We start from the raw sequence: 23,357 nt of genomic DNA on the forward strand, positions 1-23,357 counted from the left end.
ATCTGGTAATCATTGGGCAAAAACCTACCCTTCATCTTGGCGACCATTCTGGTCCACTTCTTGATTGGTAACTTATTCAATCTTCTCCTCTCTACTTGGATAGTGTCCCACCATAAGGCCACGTGTCCTTTCAGCTTGGTAGCAGTGAATCTAACTCTCTTATCTTCTTTGACCTCCTCACATTCAAAATATTTATCCAGCTCACTAATCTAGTCCAACAACACTTCTATGGACAAACTACCATCACAATTCGGAATTTCAGGCTTTGGCTTACTGCTAGCCAACAATACTGACCTTAACAATTTGATTTCCTGTCCTTCCTCATCTGATCCCTATGTTGTAACTACAGTTTCTTCTTCACTGTTATCCCCCACTTCTGGATCCCTTCTTCTTCCTGCTTCTACTGCCACCAGTCAGGCATTCAAGATCCTAATCTCCCCTCTCAATTCTTCTTCTGCTACTCTTCGATTAGCTCTCCCACGACCTCACCTTCCAACTTCCATTTCTATGAAAACAAAACTCAAACCTGCTTTTATAACAAAATTTATGGGACCATCCCTATCCTATAGTCCAAACATGAATATTGATTAATGAAATTATATGAATGTTGATTAATGAAATTATTAAATGTGTGATTTCAGGGTGGCTAGATATTATGTTGATTTTTTGTTTGATTGGTACACATTGGCTGTGAGGGAGACACCTATCTCTGCCTCAGAATCCGTCCTCCCGCCTTGTATTGTGCTATGGAAACCTAATGGCTCTGTATACTCCATCTTTTTCTCTTTGGCTTGTCTGCGCAGTGCTATGGTTCACTTGGGTCTTTGCAAGAGGTTTTTTGACCTTTCTGTTTGTTCTTCTGTCCTTGACTCGGCTCTGTCAACTGGACTCTATTTACACTATTCGGTCATGGCTCTATTCTGCTAGCTGGGTTTTATTGATATAATGGCGCTGTCTGTTCTCTTCTATCCATTGGTTAGCTTGAGGGTTTCGAATCTCGACTCTCTGTTATCTGCAAATGGGTTCCTTGGCCTGAAGGTTTTGTGGGTGTTATCTATGGTTGCTTTCTCCTGAGTACATTTGCTCCTGTATTGTTTTCTTTGCTCATTGTATTTTTTCCACGATGTAATTTGTTATTTGGTTCGGTGATTTCAAGTCGCAGCCACCAGGTGACCTAGCATTTGACCTCAAATCGTTGGCTACAAATGGTAAGTCATCATTCTCTACTTTAGTTCTGCAGTTGGATTTTTCTGTTGTGCTAAGGGTCTTTCTCCTTTGTGAGAAGGGTTCCCTTGCTGGTTGGCGACCTATCGATTCCTTCCTCCGGCTCGACACTGCTCCCGGGTAAGCGTAGGCTTACAAACCCTTGCTGTTCTTCAAGTGGTTAAATTGGTATGAGGTCGCGGTTCCAAACTTGCTGGTCAGGGTTTTCAAGTCACAGTTCAATCGTTCTTTAGCCTTTATAGTTTGTATGTAGGGTTTTTATGTTGGGATTTCGAACTTGGCTCCTCTGTTGACATAAAATGTAATTTTTTTTTTGGTTCTGTCTTCGAGCTGTAGCACTTGGACATTCTATGTATGGACTTGAATATGCTAGAAAAGGGAAGAAAAATATGTATTCGGTTTTATATTGTACCTATAAATTCGCATAGTCCCTTTGCCGTGGTTGTATTCAAGGGTGCTCTGGAACCCTCCTTCATTTAGTTGTAGTTTCCTTTTTCAAATGCTTTATGAGATGTTTGTGAACTGTATTTATTTTTTGTAAGTCATATTCGATTCTCCAACTGGTTGTTCATCCTTCTTGCTTGGTGCTGGTGCTTTCATGAGAACTCGTTTGCTTGTTGGGTCTGATATTGTCGCTGTCTGTTAAGAAACTACTATTGTTAGGAACACACTTAGGCTAGTCTTTAAACCGGAAAATATATATGTAATTCAATGTTGCGATCAATTCAGATGTTCACAAGAAATTTGATAATGTTATTCTTATTTTTTATTATGCTGGATAACAATCCTACAATGTTTCATGTTTTTTCTTTTTGTAAGATCTATTGAATAGTTTCAAGAACTGTCAATCAGTTACATGTAGTTACATTTAATAACTGTTCTTTCATCCAAATTCTGTAATTGATTTAAAACAGTAACTAAAAGAAATTAAAAACAAAAGTGAAGCATATCCTGTTGTTAAGTCCTAAATGCTAGAAACTAAAGAAAATTAAAAGATTCAGGTACCAATGACCTGTCAACCTATCAATCCTATGAGACAAACACTTTCATTTTGTTCACCTTGAGCTGGATGCTCTTGAATTAGTTTACTCAAGATGTATTCAAATGGAAAAATTCGTAATTCCATAATTTTAGAGAGCTAGGAGATAAATCCATTGGTATTGCCATATATTGTTAAAAGTGTTCCATATTTATAGCCCTTCATTTTTGTTTTGATAATTTTTTGTTAATTGAATTGATTTTGATCCATCCATCTTCCATGATTATCTAATGACCTCCTTGTTTGAATATCACCAAAGAAAACATTCTTTTCTTAAATATTGGTATATACCATGCATTTGAAAGTGATAATTTTCCAATTCATATAAGAGAAAAAAAGTCTAATCCTTTCCTTGAGGTGTATTAGTTGTGTCATCTAATAATGAAAGGCAATGAGTTCCATATCTTGATATGTCTAGAAATAATATTTGCAGCAACACATATGCTTACTAGCTCCTATATCAAGTATCTAATCATCTTCAAACTATTTTCTAATTTGTTGTTGGCCACTAACTTCTGCACATCTGTTCTCCTTATTCAATGTCAATATATAATCATCTTCCTCATTTTCTACATATTGATATGATGTTGAAGCATTAGATAGACTAAAATTTTGTTTGAAAGTTTGATTAATTTTTTTGGCAAATTCTCATTTCTTGTTCTACATTCTTTTGCCACATGTCCAATGTGAAGACATATTTCCATTTAGGTTGAAGCATCTCTTCACCTTTTCGAAAAAAATCTTGAGATCTCTTGAAGTATTATTGATTTGAATTGTTTCTTCCTCTTCCTTGGCTTCTACTGTGATGAATCCAAAGTCTTGATTTCTTCCTCTTCCTCTATAATTTTCACTATACAAGCCTCTCTCTCATATATTTTCATTATAAGTATCTATTCCTCTTGTATTAACATTTTATGAGCCTCTTCCTTTGGTATTTTCATTGGATTAACCTCTCTATCTTGAGATTTCTCCTTTCCTTCTATTTATAAAGGTAATATCTTCCAATGAGTTCTTATTTTTACCAAATGTATTGTCATGTTGTACCAACAAGTCACTATGAGAATCAAAAGTTTAATTCTCCAATTTATCAAAAATTTGTAATGTTTCTAAACTATGTTTGTAAGAGAGTGGAAAACCATTCATCGGGATGGAGGACATAAAACCTTCTTCCACGTATTTAAACCCACATATTGATAACTCCTATCATATATTTTTCAGATGAGAGATGTATTTCAAAACATCTCCCCCCTTCAACCATATTTTGATTGGAAAATTTAATGTGATGCTCAACCCTTTTTTCTTCAAATTGAGTGTCAAACATCTTTTCAATTTTTTTCCTTGCATTCCAAGTATTAGATACATTTTCACTATGTATATACATCTTCTTAGTGATCGAAGATTTCAAAAGAGAAAGTTCATTTTTATCCATTGCTTCTAATTTTGCTAGTTATCTAGCACTAGTGGGATTAATTGTAGATTTGTCTCCATTACAAATATATTTCCACAAATCATTAAATGCTAATGTATTCTATGTATGATGACTCCAAGTCTTGTAGATCTTGGATGCTTACAATTTTTGTAATTCCACAAATGAATTTACTAGATTGACATGATGAATGATTTATCTAATGCCTAAAATCAAGAAATTGAAGAAGATAAACATTGGAAATGAGTGTTATAGGAACTTGGCCTTGACCCTCTTATAGCCTCAAAATAAAAATGTTGATTGAATATTTCACTTGATTCTTATAAATGTTTTTAATTGCAAATTACAATTCATTTTTTTCAAACATTCAAAATTTAACCCAATAATATCAATAAATGATAAGCATGCCCTTCTTTGAGTTGAACAAAAAAAATGTTCAATAATTCAATTACAATGAACCATTATGGCCCTCCCTAAAACTAGAGAAAGATTTAATTAGTAAAAACAATTACATCAACCTTATCACTCCAGTGGCATAAATCAAGATCATTTTTCACCCTTATAACAAATTGGAAAGGAAATTATAATTCCATTATTATAATGAACATTTCTAAACTCATCTTATCCTTTAAAAGGAAATTCACCCCTACCGAAAAATGGGAAATCTATGGACATTGAATGCTACCAAACTAAAATTCTAAAAAATGGAGGGCATATCCTCATCCACTTACACATGTTCTTTAATTTAGTAGTATATGGGATTCCCTAAGCCCTGGACATAAAGATTCATTGTACTTATTTTTAAAATCTAGGATTAAAAATTTCCCTATAATTGTTGAGCCATTATGATCATCCCCATTTAGCCAGGATATATGGAATTAAATTGAAAAGAAATATTAACCCATGGATGGAAATCCATTGAAAAGAGTTAAAGGCGAGGTTGGTTTTAGAAGATATCATTTAACTATGGACCACCTTATTACACTTAGGATCATCATGGCAGGATGTTTCAATAGTAACAGTAATCTCATGTGTTGTTCCATTGAATTTACAAAATATTTTGACACTATACCAAACACAAACCTTTGGAATATGATGGAAGAGTTTAAAGTGTCTCTTGAGTTCATGGCTATTATATCTAGATTGTATGAAAATATTATTTCCATATTTAGGAACATTAATGTTGGTAAGAAGAAATTAACTACAATATCGAAGTCAAGCAATATTATCCTTTGTCTTGTACCATTTTTGGCATATATATTGACAAGTTAGAAGATTGTTTAGAAGAAGTAAGTTGTGTTAGGTCAACACTTGTTAGTATAGTTATTCTTATTCTTCTTTATGTCAATGATATTATTTTTATGGTGAAGAGTCCTTATGATATTTGTAAGCAAATAAGAGTCCTCAAGGATTTTAGATCAATACACCAGTATTCTTGACGTGGTTAAGACCCTCAAAGAGGGAAATAGTCCACAGCCTGAGCCAAAGCAGCCACTTCAGGAAATTTATTAATAAAAGAAGAAAATTTACATAAGATACTCTCATGAACGGTAACCTTACAAATGACCCTCCATTCTCTTTAAATAGAGATCATGAACCAATCGGATGTTAAGCCACAGATCAAGTGTCAGTAATACTGAGGAGAGAATGAACTGTTAGATCACTTCATGTCTAGAATATATCATGACCATCGGATTGTAAGTTACAAGAGTACATAGTAAAGAAACACGCTTTACCTAACTCTACACTAGACCAAGTTATAATTAACTATTTCCTATGTGTCAAAATATCCTAACATGCCCCCTTAAAAAAAACTTGGGATAGGATTGAAGGATGTACAAATATGACACAATAGGAGAAGGAAGGAGGCATTAGAACCTACCCTCCCCAGTGACAACTTCTTCAACTCCAACCATAAATAAAAGTTTAGTAAACGTCACCTCTGTGAGAGCCTTTGTAAAGATATCTGCAACTTGATCATCGGTTGAAAAATATTGCACCTCAAGATCATGGTCACGAATGAGCTTTCTGATGAAGTGCATATTTATTTCAATGTGTTTTCTACGCTGATGTTGGACTGGATCTTTGCATAGTTGAATGGCACTTTGATTATCACACCAAAGTGTAGTCGGATGTTGCTGTTGAAAACAAAAATCTGATAGGATCTGACGAAGCCACATGGCTTCCTTACTAGCTTCTATGGCACCACGATACTCTTCCTCTACTAAAGAAAGAGAAATGGCACGTTGTTTCTTGAAATCCCATGTAATAGGTCCAAAACCAAGAGTGAAGACATAACCTGCAATAGACTTCTGATCATCAGGGTCACCAGCCCAATTGAAATCAGTGAAACCAACCAATAGAGGAGATGCTTCTGCACTGTAATGAATCCCAAACTGAATTGTACCTTAAAAATAACGGAGTATTCTTTTAGCTGCTTTCTGATGACTTTCATGTGGGTTTCGCATAAACCGAGCAATAAGTCCAACAACAAAGCAAAGGTCAGGATGAGTATGGGTCAGATACAAAAATTTTCCTACAAGATGATGGTATAAGGTAGCATCAACTTCAGGGGAAGTATAAGTGACTAAAAGTTTGGCTCCAGACTGAAAGGGAGAAGGGGTTGGCTTACAGTATTCCATGTGAAAGTAGCGCAGAAGATCACATGCATACTTGGACTGGGAAAGGGAAATACCTTCCTTGGATTGCAAGACTTGAAGACCAAGAAAATAATGCAAGTGTCATAATTATGTCATTTCAAACTGCTTTTTAAGGATCGACTTCACATGGTTTATAAGGTTGGGATCACTACCAGTAAGGATAAGATCATCAACATCAAGAACAAGAATGATAAGAGACTTACCCACTTTCTTGGTGTAGACAGTATTGTCAGAATGACACCTAGGAAAGCCAATATCTAAAAGAAAGTTATCCATTTTGGCATACTAAGCTCAAGAGGCTTGCTTGAGACCATAAAAGGATTTCTTAAGCCGACATATAAGGCTAGAGTTTGTTTGTATAAAGCCAGGAGGTTGTTCCATACAAATTTCTTCATGTAAGTCCCCATGCAAGAAGGCAGATTTAACATCCATCTGATGGAATTCCCATTTGAAAGAGGCAGCAAGGGAAAGAACAAGGTGGATAGGGTTGTTTTTGGCAACAAGGGTGTTGTGGGGAAAAATGCCTATGCAGGATGATCCTATCCACCTAAGGTGTGACAGTGCCTTAGCAACAAACAGAGACATCTATTCTAGTATTCTTCCTTTATGAGTTAAGAATGAAGAGAGATGGATGGACTAACCGGTGTCTTCCGTTTGTCCCTCGATCCAGTTTCTCTTCTCTTTGAGAGTTCCCAGATACTTGCCTTCTCGCTCGCCCAGCTTCAACAGGTCTCTGCAAGATCACAAGAAGAGAACACTACACAAAGACATAGATTCATATTCATAACTAGTTCAGGATTAGAAATAAACTAAACATACTAATGCAATCATACATCAAAGATACATCAGTATATAGGAGAAACCAAGATAGCTTTATTGAGGAATAACAAGGTTCAGGAAGAGATACAACCAAGAAGGCTCCAATCCAGCATCTCCTTCCCAGAAAATGGAATTCCTATCTTCACTCCCTTCAAAGCATTAAGCACCCAATGATTCCAATCTCAAACCAACAGCAATTCTTTGCAATAACAAAATTCCAGCCTCTAGATCTCATGGAGGAGAGATCCATATATAGATGTTTGGAGAGAGGATGAGTCAGCTTGAGATCTGACTAGTGTCCTCTCCCTCTGTCAGTTCTTGATTCCACTTGGAGGTTCTTGCTTCCACTCGGAGATTGGGAGCCTCTTACTCATCATAGTCGAATTCACTGAGGCAAGTGTCATTGAGGAAGATTCTGGAAGCTTCCTGGGTCTTGACACCTTGCTAAATGAACTTGCCATTTGTCAACTCTCGCTCAGCGCACCCTAGTAGTGCTTCTACCTGTGTTGCAGTGCAGGTAGCTAGTGTTGACTTTGCATTTCAGCGCAGACAGCTAGTGGAGCCACTGAATTGATCCTGAATTGACTTGTTTTTGAGCAGTTTCTGGTGGAGAACTTCTGTGAATTGTTGTGGTTTGTTAGCCTTGTTCCTCTAGGGGTAGGAACAACATGTTTAGGGACTTTGGATCCCTTAGATTATGGAAATTTCATGCTCAATGTTGTAAGGCACAAAAATGTATATAACAGTTGCCCCCTAAAGTATGAGGCCTTTTATCGGGTGAAATGCTTTATCAGGAGGATCTGAAGTTCATCCAATGTTGGGAGGAGACCTGTAATAAGATACAATACAATACATTATTTTTCATACTGCTTTCATGATCTAGCTGAGGCAGGCATTCCCATGCTTAGCTTTATAAATTCATTTTTCTGTACATAGAACGGACAATCGTCTGATGGTAGACTGATAATTTTGATGAAATTATCATCCTTTGGGGTAGGATGATTATCTGTTGCAATGATGTACATATCAATGTCTTTATCTTTCCTGAATATATATCGTAGCCCGGATGGATGAAACTAGATCCGGGGTATTCAAACTCGCTGGATCTTCACTCTAAGTACAAGTCGATCCATGTGAGAAATGTTCTGAAGTCGAACATGGAAAGACATCGCTTGATTACCAGTCAATGAGGTAAACCGTTAACAAGCGCGAGAGGAATCACCGATAATGATAATGACCCTCAAGGTACTGCAGTACAATTCATTTGGTGTGAATAAAGGACTTGGCGTCGAACACCACGCAAAATCTTTCGGTCGAAGGTCATTGATGTATACCTGTCGCCGGAAGTGAGAAACTTGCCATTGAGGCATGCAAGCTTCAAAGTACTGAAGGGGTTGTTCCTAGACCAACTTCTTGGATAATGAGCTAATGTCGACAAGAAGCAATCCATCAAAGGAGGGCCTTAATGAATCCCACATCAATGACACGGAACGGAGCTAATGATTTTGATGGAGGTGAAAACGATCTGTGACATATGATTCAGGGTGGCGGTCATGAAAGGATGAAGGATAATGTATGGCAGTGGATGGGACACGGTTGACTTTTCTAAACGACTTCTCTTGAACATATGGCGACACTGATGCGATGGATCGGTAGCATTACCCCAAATATGGATGGTATGGTGAGACCATGGTGATGTGACCAGTGAATGAAACAACCCAACCTGATTGTGGTACGGAAGAAAAGTGTCCACAATAAAAGTTTTCTTGAGTTTCTCCCAATTTTCCTTAGTCATTGTTGACCAGTACCTCTTTATTTTTGTCAAGCTTGAGGAGGATAACATATGCTTGTTCTATAACTTGCCCTTCGAGCAAGCCCATCACTATGTTTTAACGAGCCTAGCGATAGTGAAACTCGTTCTCGTATAAAGACAAGTTTGTCGCTATTTAATGATTTTAACGAGTCTAACGAAAAAGATAACTCGGTCCTTTTCATTTTTAGAGAGTCTGAAAAGGTACATAAAGTTAACTCCAAAAGTCCTTTTTCGTCATCTAATCCCTTAAGTCCGAAAAAGTATAAAACAATACAGAAGGGATGAGTTTTCGATAGTTTTAATGCGCTGAACAAAACAAGCGCTCGATCTTTTTGTGCAATAATCCCTCAGGTCCAAAAAGATTAAAATCTAGAGGAGGGATAGCTCTTCCGGTCGCTTTAACGAGCTGGAAGGCCAAAACTCGGCAATCTTTTCCTATTTTACGAGTCAGATGAAAAGAGCTTAAAGAAGACTCATCTTTTGAGGAATGAGTGATGAAATAGGTTAACAACTGATTCCAGGTACAGGTTGGAATTTTCCAATCACGGCAGTGTCACAAGGATGGGTAGTGAAATCACTCTTCGCAGCTGTTCCTCAAAATGGGTAAACAAACATATGGAGGTGAATGATCGGCCAATGGAAAAGTGGAGGTGACGGTGTAAACACGACCAAGGCTTTAATGGCTGATGATATTACATTCACTGTGGTTATTTACCGGGATAGTTCATTTTTTAATGAGATTAAACGCGGGTGGAAACATTTGCTCGGCCGTATGTTTATTTTTTAACGAGCATGAACTATGTGCTAAAACTGCTCGGATCTTGCGTTTATTTTTTAACGAGCATGAACTGTGTGCTAAAACTGCTCGAATCTATATGGTCAAATTTTTTATTTTTTACCATAACAATCTTTGCCCTTTTCAAAGATAGTACTGTATCCTCATTTGCTGCATCAAACTAGTTAGAAATGAATAACATTTGCTTGAAAACGAGATTAAAACCCTAATATTTCGCTTTGAACTACGTAAAAAGCAATTAAAAAGTGTTTTTACCTCTCATTTTACCATTTCATTTGAACTTGGTTTGTTGGAGATTTGGAGGTGCCTCTTCCCCCTTGATTTTCACCATCTGATTCCAGGAGATTCTGCGGACGATTTTCGGCGCTGTCTGGACTAGGTAGGAGCTAAGCCCTAGCTCTTTCTTTTCATGGTTTCCTTTTTCCATTCTGTGCCTGTTTTCCTGTTTCCCTGAGCCCCTGGGGTTTTGTTAGGGCGCTCTGCCATCAGCGCACGTGGTTCACTCGAAACCTGCACTGAATGTCAAGCTGCATGAAGGCAGTTTGACCTTCAACGCAGGTGGAACACTGGCTAGTTGCGTTGGGCACAAAAAAATAGTTTTGTGCACATTTTTTGATGAAACTTTTGCCAGTTTCTCATCAAATCCAGGATCTAACTCCTCTCATGTTTGTTTTTCAGAGATTATTGGAGAAAAATGAACCTTACATGGCGAGAACGAGGACACGAAGAAGAGGACATGATTGCCCTCCATGATCCTGTCACGGTGAACGCGCTGCGGAACTATGGTCTGCTGAAGTTCTTCCGTATCTCTAGTATGAGAGCACAGATCTCCCAACTGCAATATATGCTTGATGCTTGGGATCCTATCAACCAAGTATTTCAGATTAGGGGAAAATCTATCCCCTTGACCGTGGTAGACATTTACTTCTTGACTGGCTTGTCGAGGCGGGGTGCCCCCATTTCTTTGTCAGGTTCGGCCCGAGGGAATGACTCTGTGAGAGATTATGTCTGCCAGTATTGCAGGGAAGGATCTCAGCCGAGTAGAGACGGCAAGGTCGTTATCATGAGATTACTGATAGGTCTCTTAGGTCTGTTCTATATACTATTGGTAGGATGGCCGGTAGTGCATCTCTTCATGTTGCCAACAGATCCTATGTGTAGCACGCCTTGGAGTGCCTCCAACCGAAAATATTCAACTGGTGTGATGCAGTACTTCTTCAGATGAAAAGTCAGTTGACCAAGGTAAAGGACGGGAAGCTGAAGAACTTTGGATTTGGTTCTATTTTGACTGCCTTTGCCTTGGAGAAGATACCACTGATGCAGCTTCAGTATATCGCACTCGACTTGCCTTCTCCTACCGAGCCACGCATGTAGAGATGGGTTGATCACATGTCTAGGCATGCTGGTCAATCTCAGATTTCTTTCAATGATACCTTCTTCAGGTGGTTCGAGCATCAGGAGATGGTCTATTCCGAGTATCCATATGTTGGCATGGATTTCTGAGGTGATCCGGACTTGGTACTGCCGGATGGCGAACAGTGGGGCGCTATTGGTAAAATCTTCGACCATATCATTGTTTACTATTTTTATTTATAATGTCCTCGTGTTTTATTCTATCAAGACTTTAATCAAACTCACGTGTGCATGAAGATGTTGGTCCTATTCGTCCAGCAGTTTGCCCGAGAGCGCCAGTCGCTGCCCCAGTAGGGGAGACTGCTGGGAGGGTTATTCTTCGCGACCTTGATGTGGCCGAGACCCTTACAGCTGTGCAGGAGCAGGTTGAGAGCCTTACTCTCGACATTCCCGATGTGAGGATCGACGAGTTACCTTTAAAGTTGTAGCGACATACTACTGGTGTGCCTAGACGATGGACTCGTCTTTTACGCATGATTGCACAAGCCGTGACGTGCTATCATGAGCATCACTAGGCTAGGGTGCCCCCTAGCATTTTGAGTTTTTGGGTCATGCGACCAATTTTTGTCTTGGTTACAAAACATTATGTATAAACGATAAACAACTATATATATATATATATATATATATATATATAGATATATATATATATTGATTTTCGGGGTTTATTCTGGTTGAGTTATATGATCCATATGTACAACATTGATGATGTGTCTCTTTTTATAAATGTCGCAAATGTCTATCTAACACATAGTTTGCTAATGAGTCGGTTAATGTGTTTAAGTTTTTGGAAATATGTTGATATTGAATTAAATCAAATTGTCTTTCCAAAATCTTAACCCTTATGAACATGCGATAAATAGCTGGGTTGCGGACGGAATATATACCATTGAGTTGTAGTATTACGAGTTGTGAGTCTAGCCTGACGATTAGTCGATGTATACCATGGGTGATGGCATCAGAGAGTAGTTCTATCAACGTGCTATACTCAGCGATGTTATTCGTTGATTGCCCGATACATACACCTCTGAAACTTACTAACTCGCCGCTTGGATAAAAAATGGCCCAGGCTGCGGAGGACAGGTTCCGCGAACTACAACTTGCTCCGTCGGCATATCCAACACATGTCTCCAGAAGGGTTGACATCTGCAATAAATGTAAAAATGTGGATTACTCGACCAAAACAAACACTTTAGCGAAAACAAAATACAGCAAAAGCATACAGGTTACTATTTAAGCATAGTAACGCTTGAGGTACAACCCATTATGGGGTTGCGCCAATGGAATTCCGTCATAATCCATTAACTCGTAGGCTCCTTTTGCTAACACTCGTTTAACAATATAGGGGCCCATCCATAAAGAATTAAATTTACCCGCTCCCAATTTATCGAATTCTTGGTCATAAAGCAAGACCAAGTCACCTTCTGAGAAGACACGGGGTTTGACATTTTTGTCGAACTGCGCCTTGAATTGTTTCTTATGGGCTTCGTTAGCCAAAGCGGCATCATGACGGGTTTCATCCAATTGGATTAATTCCAAGAAACGGGCCTCTTCTTCTGAAGTTCCGGGGAGGAGATCAATTGCGAGTTTAAGAGACGATATTTCACACTGGATTGGTAGGACTGCTTCCAAGCCATACACCAGTTGGAAAGGTGTGAACCTGGTCACATTTCTTACCGATGTTTGGTAAGCCCACAAGGCTGAGTACAGGATTAGGTGCCACCTTCTTTTGTGAACTCCGATCATCCTTTGCAACATACGCTTCAGGACTTTGTTGATCGCTTCAACCTGTCCGATGGCTTGCGGATAATACATGGTAGAGCTGTCGTGAGATAGCCCTAGCTTGGCAGCTAATTCAACCATCATGTGATTGCGAAAATGCGATCCATGATCCATAACTATAGCCTGTGGTACGCCGAATCTGGTGACTACATGATTGAAAAAGAAAAGGGAAGCTGTTTCACCAGTATTATCTAATGTAGGCATCGCCTCGGCCCATTTGGTAAAATAGTCAACGACGATTATAATATACCCATGCCCCCCGGTTGAGGTGGGGTTACATGTCATGAAATCGATGCCCCATTTGGCGAAAGGCCCAACAACGACTATTGGCTGTAAAGGTGCGGGTGGTCTTCTGGTTTTGCTATCAAAAATTTGACAAGTATGGCAACTTCTGACTGCGGTTATGCAATGTTTGAACATGGTTGGCCAGAAGTATCCTGCTCGTAAGATTTTCTGTGCTGTAGCATATCCAGATTGATCCCCCCACACGCGCCTGAATGACAGTCATTCAGGGCTTTTTCGGCCTCCTCATGGGTGAGGCACCTTCTCAGAACTGTATCGATACCACGACGGTAAAGCGTGTCACCGACGATCATGTAGTCTTTTGCTTGGTATCGAATACGTTTCTGTTCTGAGTGAGAGGTGTTAGGCCTGAATTTTTGGGTTTGGAGATAAACGATTATATCTCCATACCACTCATCGCTTGTGGATATCAGAAACAAACTTTCGTCCACGATTGATTCTTCGGACGTTTCATCGTTGGACGACGATGGGAGATTGCACAATAATTCTGCGAAAACCAAAGATTTCTTTGATTTGGATTTTACAAATTCCAGATCAAAATCTTGAAGGATTGCCATCCATTTTGAATATTTGCCCCCTAGCAACTGTCGTGACAATATATAAGTCATGGGGTTGCAATCAGACAAAATGGTAGTTTTCCGAAAGAGGACATATTGTCGAAACCTTTGTATCGCTTGAACAGCTGCAAGTGCTAGCTTTTCAACGTAAGAATATTTTCTTTCTGTATCATTCAAGTTTTTACTTAAATAATATATAGGATGTTCAATTCCATCGACTTCTTGAACTAAAACCATCACAATGGTCGTATCCGCTGCAGCCAGATACAGGTTAAAATCTCTTTGATAGTCTGGGGCATACATTAATGATGCTCTTACTATAGACTCTTTCAGAGCGTCAAAAGAAGCTTGCGCTACCTGATCCCAGACAAACGGTACATCCTTTTTCAAAAGACGAGTATAACCTTTAGCAAGTTCTACGTAATTTGGAATGAACCTCCTCAGAAAGTTTGCTTTCCCTTGGAGTTTCTGAATCTGAAGCAAATTTGAAGGCGGAGGCAAATTGATGATTGCCTGAACCTTGCAAGGGTCGAGACGAATCCCGTCCTTGGAGACTACAAAGCCAAGTAAACGACCAGAGTTGACGTAAAATACAAATTTGTGTGGATTGAGTCATATCTTGTAGTGTCGGCAACGTAGAAATGTCGCTCTTAAATGCTGCGGATGATCAGCCCGCTTTTGCGAATGAGCCGGAAGGTCAAGGTATGGTTGAACGATGTTCTTGATGTCATGGAAGGCATAATTCATTGCCCTCTGAAACATCGCCCCGACGTTCTTTAAACCAAAGGGTAATTTTCGATGTGCGAATGTGCCCCACGGACAAATGAATGCAGTCTTTGACTGGTCCTGTGGGCGGATATTTATTTGATTATACCTGGAGAATCCATCCATAAATGAAAAGATTTCACATCCGGTACATTCATCAATTATTTGGTCGATGAAGGGTGTAGGGTAGTTGTCTTTTGGACAAGCTTGATTTACATCCCTATAATCGACACACACTCTAATTGTTCCTTTTTTTTTCACAACAGGGACAATATTCGATACCCAATCAGTCAGAGGAACCGGTAGATCAAACCAGCATGGAGAAGTTTTTCAACTTCCGCCTTAATGGCAGCGACTTTCTTGGGGTGCACCTGCCGAAGCCGTTGTCTTACTGGTTTGACATCAGGATACATCTTAATTTCATGTTCAACGATACTCGAGTTGATGCCTGGCATTTCATCATATGACCAAGCAAAGACATCTCTGAATTCGCGAAAAAGAGCATTATATATTTCCAGTTCTGAAGGAGAACATCCTTTGCCGACATAAATATTCTCTACAACATTTGTTTTAGTTGAGATATTTACGGCTATAGTCTCTTCAATATTGGATAAGTTTCGCTCGGAATCCACCGTGTTTATAGTATTTGATAGGAATTCAAAGACTGAAGGGTGATAAAGGTCGTCTTGAGTATCTTCTTCACAATCCGGAAGAAGGGAACGATGGTGGCTATCATTCCATGGTGCCCCCTCAATCAACTTTGATTGTAGAATTCCTTCGTCGGTTTCATGCACTCATGACCAAGGGTCTAACGGGGTACCATATTCTCTAGACCTATCTACCCAAACGCTTGATGAGCGTTGATTTGGGTTCGCCTCCCATGCCAGAAACATTGATTGCTACAAAATTTCTATTAGGCTTGGGGGTAAAACCATTGCATGATCCATGTCGATATCGTCTTCTGAGATCTTCGTGGAAGATATCATATTGCAGGCTCCTACCAATGCTACTTCCCCTATATAGATTGGAGATGGAAGTGCGAAAGTTCCCATTAATGTGGGGTCTTTCAGTAGGCCTACCCCAATATCTTGAAGCAACTGGTTGCTACCATGGATCATAGGAATGCTTCCTGTAACTTGTGAACCATTAGGGAGGAAGTTTTGTTGGTCGACGATCGTAATCCCTCCTTGAAAGGGGAATGCGATCTTCCTAAAATAGGTTGACACAACAGCTGCCATGGCATAGATCCACGGTCTTCCTAGTAGGATGTTGTAATCAAGATTCCCATCGATGACTTCAACATCTATTTCTATTGTTTTTCCTCCTAGTTCAACCTTCAAGTTATTTAGGATACCATAAGGGGTATATGTCCTTCCGTCGAATTCCTTTAATTTTGTCGAAGATCGCGACAAGGTTGGAGATCCTAAAGTTTTCCAGCAACTCATCGACATAATACATGTAGATGCCCCCTCATCAATAATTGTTCGGTGAACAGTTTTGTTGAGGGATTTCACTTGGATAAGGAAAGCTAGTTGAGCTGGTAACTGAGGATCGTATCCTTTGTGGTCAAAGGATACAAGATTGGAATCCTTAGGATCAACCCCACCAATGGCTGATAACAAAGCTTGCCTTTGGGATGGGAAATTTTGTAGTACTTCAAGAGTCGACATAGCGGATGGCGATTGGGCCAAATCTTCCACTATGTTATAATGTTGCGCTGCTCTGGCACGAGGATTAAATGTCGACTTGTGTACTACTCCCTTTAGCGGTTTTATTGTTAATTCAGGGATGATGGGTGGTACAAATTCTGTCGAAGTTGTTGTCGAACTGCTTGGTTGATCTTTTTCCTTACCGTTCGACAGCTGCGGATTCCCGTAATCTTTGTTCCTTGTCGAAATCAAAGCATCATTTTGTTGCTTGGAAATCGACAACATAAGCACTTGCGATGGGGAAGCATTTCCACTATCAACCAGATTTTGACCTGGATTTGGAAACGGATCAGTTAATACAGTTGAGGTTTGCGAACTCTTGAAGAATCTTTTAAGCTCAGCTTTGTATGGACAATCGGCTGTCCAATGACGCTCGTCACATATCTGACACCCTGTGGTAGGGGGTTTCCTATTTCCAGGAGGGTTTGAAGAAGTTTTTTCAGGGGATGACTCACCCTGTTTCTTCTTCTTCCCTTTGTTTTTCTTTTTCTTGCTCCTTAGTTGTTTGGTTTATTTGCCCTTATCTGCTGATACGGAATTTACTTCCGAAGCAAGAATTTCGTCTTTCGCATTTTGATCTGATGTCTTACGGACCTTCTTGGAGTTGGCCTTTTTCGACTTCGCGTTTGTCGTGCCAATCACGCCATCGCCGGCATGAGAGTCATTATTTGATTTAGGAGGAGGAGGAATTGAGAATTCCGGTCTAGGGGCGTCAAGTATTTTGTCATAGAGCGTGGCAGACTGAGTATAGACTAAGTCTAGATACTGCGCACGAGCGATAACTTGCTCTTCTGTTATGACTCCCCCCTTGGCCACATCTTCCGTTATGGCAGGAAGTAACGACTTGATAAACCATTCAGCTAATAGCTGATCGGGAACATACGTTTTTACCATCCTACGACGACGTCGCCACTCATGTATATGATCAGATATGTGAGTGGCTATTGTCTGTTTGAAGTTGGTTAAGATTTCTGTTCTCATTTCATACCTTATCGGTAATTGAAAATGGGTTAAGAAAGTCGTGGCTAGGGTGTTGAAATTGTCGAACGAAGCTCTAGGCAATTCAATATACCATTTTTCCGCTGGACCCGTTAACGTCCTATGAAAAAGGCAAAGCCTTATTGAATCATCGTTTAAGGTATTTGATGAACACCATAGATGAAATTTCATCACGTGATTCGATGGGTCCTCACCTGGATTTCCATTAAATTTAGGAATGTCTGAAGGAAGTTTGTGAGGAATCGCTGGCCACCAAGGGGTGTAAGCAATTGGATCGTTTGTTAACTGGTGTAAATCGTGTAACTCTAAAGTTGCCACGAATGGTAACTGTTGATTCAGGTTAGGTGAAGCATACCCAGGATACGATGGGATCGCCTGAGTAGTTGGCCTTTGCATACCAACATAATGTAATTGATGTTGGTATGATTGATATGGTTGGTGGACATGACCACCATAAAGTGGTTGATTTTGACCGTTTTGAATGTACGGTTGTCCACTGTTCGCAAAGATCTGCTGCTTAGAACCTTGGTATACTTGTTGGAATTGTGGTTGTTGATATTGCACCAGCCACGGTTGCGAAGCCATGTTCTGTTGCGCTATACTAACCGTTGGACCAAGGTGTGGGGTAATTGTACCTGTTCGGACATGTGTCGCCCCACCAGTAGGCGATTGTGGTTGAGTCATAGGGTCAAGGGGCTGTTGCATTACAACCTGAGAAATCTGAGGTTGACATACAACAAGCAACGTTTGAGCCTGTGATACTGTCACAATAGCCGGTGTGGTCGGGATGTTCGACATAGGTACACATTGTTGCATAGAATACACAACCCTTGGTTGTTGAGGTAGCATAGGTACCCAACCACTTGTCGTAACTCCAGTATAACCTGAATATTGTTGAGAACTCCCATATGGATGTCCTCCCGGAGGGGGTAATGAAAGGGCATACTGCCCCCCATACGGTGGCAATCCGGAACTCAAGGGGATTGTTTTTCCTTGGGGACTGGATTGCCCAAATTGACCTCCAAATGGATCAACCTGGTGAGTTTCAACATAAGAGTTGTCGGATATTATTCCGGAGGAACAAACTGGAATAGACCACAGTGTCGAAATAGTCCCTGGGTGGACTCCTTCTAGCGGTTATGAGCTAGTCGGGACAGATGGTATGCCGGCAAACATTGTCGGAGTGACGGCAGGGAGTTCTGCTGTCGCTGTGTCATTCGACAGAGTCCTAGATGTTGGCGGTTGCTCAGACATTTTGAGTCTATCCAAGAGATTACCTAGCGATTCTACAGGAACTTCCACTTGTGGTAGACTAACTTCTGATGTCGAAGGAAATAGAGTGATGGCGACTCCAAAATGGGTTGGAGTACTTGCTTGCGGATCTTCTACAATTTCCTCTATCGCAGTCAAACCAGGTGGAAGGGGAAGACCGTCAGGTCCGTAAAATATTTCTGGTGCCGAAGAAGGGGTTGATTCGACAGTGACAGTTGTTTGAGGAGCAAGACTCTCTGAACCGGTCGCAGATGGAACTGGTTCAGTAACGCAAGTATTTGCTCTCAGACTAGGATCAGTGCTACTGTCCCTCTGTGGCTGTTGAACTTCTTCTATAGAGGCAGGGTTTCCATAAATGTTTGGAGTAACCGGAATCTCAGATGTTGTTGGAACACATGTTCTAACTTTGATAGGAGATTTCGAACCGGTTAAACGAGTTTGCTTTGTCCGTACTGTTTTTGATTCTGGAGACAAAGACAGTTGACTCGTAAGCCTCCGCGAATGACGGGGTTTCAATTGAATTTCTTCCACGATTGCGGATTACTCGATCAACCAAAATACAAAAGGGGAAAATGTGTTTCCGAATTAAATGATTTTTTTAGACGCTTTTAGACACAACTTGCTTTTTCACTTTTAAAGAGTCGAGAAAAAGCTAAAGATGACTCTAGTCTCCTTCGATGTTTTAATGAGCCCGAAGTGACAAATGCTCGGATGGAATTTTTCCGTTATAGAGTCTGAAAAAGGCCAAAAGGAACTGCTCTGGAGTTCTAGGTAGAGGGTGTGCCAAACTTTTCACAAAACCGCAGAATACTTTTTAGGGTACGGGCGGTCGATCTTCCTGAATGCTGTGTTCAGTGCATTGCGATCAGTAGGGTGGCCGACACGGCTTCCTAAGGATAAAGGTTTTATGCCTATAGGGGTCTCCCAATATATACGCAACGGTACGTGGGAGCACAATCCGTATTGGCGCTATCGTCCCTCAGGAGGAATCACCCACCATCAACGAGATCGATAGTCACCAGGCTTTACGACGCCGGAACACGTCTCTAGCCTAGACCTCTATGTTGTGCGTTAAGTTACAAAGCGTTGTTAAGTTCATTCAGTTTATTTTAGATTGATCTTTTTAGAATTTTGGCTTTTGAGGTTCACCATGAGATGTATGATACAATTCCTAAATGCAGTCTAAAGATGAGATCTAGAGGCTGGAATTTTGTTATTGCAAAGAATTGTTGTTGGTTTGAGATTGGAATCATTGGGTGCTTAATGCTTTGAGACACAAAAATGTCTATAACAAAGGGAGAAGGTTTCAATATAGTCAATTCCTTCAACTTGTGAAAAGCCCTTAGCAGCAAGACGAGATTTATGTTTATCAACTTTTTCATCTGGTCCAAACTTGGTTCTATAAAACCATTTACATCTAACAAGTTTTCTTCCCTTTGGAAGAGAAACACAATCCCATGTATCATTTGCCAATAATGAACGATATTCTTCATTCGTAGCTGCATCCTAATCTAGATGGCCTGAAGCTTCTGCAAAGGTTTCAGGATCATAATTAGTTGAAGCTTGAGCTAGTAAAGAAGAGGCTCTATCAAACTGAGAACATGTACATCGTTGATCTGTAGGATCACCTGCAAGAGAACCTACTACATCCCGAGTAGCACAAACCCATTTTGGAAGCTGAGGAGCTGAAGGAGGATATTGAGAAGGTGGGGGAGGATTGTCATCATCATTTTCATCATTTGAAGAAGAAATGTTTTCAGAAGTAGAAAGGATAGAGAGAGGTGGCATATCTGCCGAACTAGGCTCGTAGGCCGATATATTTTTAGCAAACTTTACATCTCTTCTAATGATAACATTTTTGGATTTAGGTGAAAGAAGTCTATATCACTTGACATCTTCAGAATATCCGACAAAAATATATTTTTCACTCTTAGTTTCTAAGGCTTTATGTTTCTCATCAGGAATATGGGCCCATGCTTCACTTCCAAAAAAACGAAAGTGACTTACATCTGGTTTAATTGAGCTCCATTCTTCCTATGGAGTGATATTCTTTAAAACCTTAGTAGGAAAGTCATTTACTATGTAATTTTCACAGTTAATTGCTTCTTCCCAAAAATTAAGACTAAGTCCTTTAGATTGAAGCATATAATTGGCCATTTCCTTTAAGGTGTGATTCTTCCCTTCACCTACACCATTTTGTTGTGGAGTATATTGAGCAGTATGTTGCATTTGAATTCCTTGCTCAGTGCAAAAATTTATGAATTTGTTGTTAACATATTCTCTGCCATTATCAGATCTTAGCTTAAGAATTTGATGTCCAGATTGTTTCTTAACAAAGGCCTTAAAGGCTAAGAACATGGTAAATACTTCACCCTTGAGTTTTAAGAAGTATACCCAAGGGTGTCTGGAGAAATCATCAATGAAGGTTAAGAAATACTTGTAGCTAGAGAATGAAACAACTAGAAGTGGACCACATAAATCACTATGCACAAGTTGTAAAGGGGTTGAGACATGCCAAGAGGCACGTTTTTCAAAACTATCACGATGATTGTTTCTGAGTACACATCCGGAACAAACACCATCTCTGCTAGATACCATAGGAAGACCTTGATCCAGGTGGATATTGGTGGCCACCTGCCAAGTCCAGCTGGAACCCCACCCTTGTTTCTCTCAACATTTTCAGTTTCCTTAATTGTAGCACAACTTACTATTTTTAGCATTTTTTCGGGTCCTGAACTTCCGGAGCCGTTTTGAGGCCCTAAACGACGTTTTTTGGGAAATCTGGGGCAACATTGGTCCATGGACCGATGTTTCCTCCCAAAGTGGTAGTGCTCGGATAGATCTTTCTAACGAGCTATGGTACGCATCAAACGAAGATTGTATGCCAAAGTTATGACCCCGGGAAGTTGATGTACCAATTTACCCAAACGGGGCCCACCGTTTGGCATTTCATCTTCTAGGGTTAGGTTTTGGAATGTTAAGGGTTTTCCATTGTTTTTCAACAATAAATAGGCCTTCAAGCCTCATTGTAACACAATTCAGAGGCATGTAGCCACCACATCTCTTCTCAGAGATAAGCTACCATCGCCCTAGCTAGTTTATTTCCATTACTGTTTGTAAGCATATTTCAGTGTTTTACATTAATGAATGGAGTATTATTTCCACTACATATCTGTGTTTATGGTTATCTTTGTAATTTGTTGCGTTCCTATTTAAGTCTAGATCAGTGGTATCAGAGCGGTTTGCTTTTTCTCTGTTTTTCTGTGCATGTCCCCAACAAGGTCGGGATATAAGGAGTTAGGGCTTGAACTGGTCGAACCTTTGCAAGACCAGCCTTGGAAATCCCGACGGCCTCCCATGGCGGATGAGAAGAAAGATGAGGGAGCAGGAGATCCTATCAAAATCTTGCTCAAAGAAGCCCTCGAGCGACAAAAGGAATGCAAAAAATTACAGAGATAACCATAAACACAGATATGCAGTGGAAATAATACTTCATTTCATTAATGTAAAACATTGAAATATGCTTACAAACAGTAATGGAAATAAACTAGCTAGGGCGATGGTAGCTTATCTCTGAGAAGAGATGTTGTGGCTACATGCCTCTGAACTGTGTTACAATGAGGCTCGAAGGCCTATTTATTGTTGAGAAATAATGGAAAACCCTTAACATTCCAAAACCTAACCCTAGAAGATGAAACACCAAACTGTGGGCCCCGTTTGGGTAAATTGGTACATCAACTTCCCGGGGTCATAACTTTGGCATACGATCTCCGTTTGACGCATACCATAGCTCGTTAGAAAGATCCATTCGAGCACTACCACTTTAGGAGGAAACATGGGTCCATGGACCCATGTTGCCCTAGATTTCCCAAAAAACGTCGTTTAGGGCCTCAAAATGGCTCCGAAAGTTCAGGACCCGAAAAAATGCTAAAATTAGTAAGTTGTTCTACAATTAAGGAATCTGAAAATGCTGAGAGAAACAATGGTGGAGGTCCAGGTGGACTTGGCAGGTGGCCACCAATATCCACCTAGATCAAACCTGTCGCCATATTTTCTTTACATAGATTTTGAAGGGAGCGATAGTTTAAGTGACCAAATCACTCATGCCAAAGTTTTCTCACTTCATCATTATGAGCAACAAATATCGAGGCAAGAGTTGATGACCCAAAGTTGTTAAACTTATACAACCTTGTAGAATCATCAGCAATGCCAGTAGCTAAAATCTATCTAGGATCTCTTAGGTCTTTAATTACAACATCATGAGGTGAAAATTTAATAATTTTACCTTCACCTAAATGAGTTATCTGATAGATAGATAGAAGGTTGCAAGATAAGGTTGGAACACATAATACATCATTAAATTGAAGATTGTCTAGATGAATAGTTCCAGTCCCTAAACTGCTAAGAGATCTATCATCACCAACATATATATTTTTGTTGTTACAATCATTTAAAGAAGAAAACATGGCTTTGTTTTTTGCCATGTGATAAGAAGCTCCAGAATCAATGAGCCACTCATGAGAATGAGAAGAATAAGATACATTTAGTACATAACCAGATAGAGATGCTTGACAACCACATGCAGAAAGTGTTATTCCTGAAGATGAGTTGAAGTTGAAGAGTGCTCCAAATGGATGTTATGCTTCTTCATTGCTGATTCCAAGGCTTCCATCTTCTTAAAGCATTTCGATTCTAAGTGGCCATCTCAATTACAAAAGTTGCAATGTCTATCAGTCTTCTTCCCTTTGTTTTTATTTTCCTTATTATTTTGTTGAATTTA

This window comes from Pinus tabuliformis, chromosome 6, assembly GCF_031772625.1.
Source record: "Pinus tabuliformis cultivar Carrire ecotype Pingquan chromosome 6, CPIR1, whole genome shotgun sequence".
In the NCBI taxonomy this organism is placed as follows: domain Eukaryota; kingdom Viridiplantae; phylum Streptophyta; class Pinopsida; order Pinales; family Pinaceae; genus Pinus; species Pinus tabuliformis.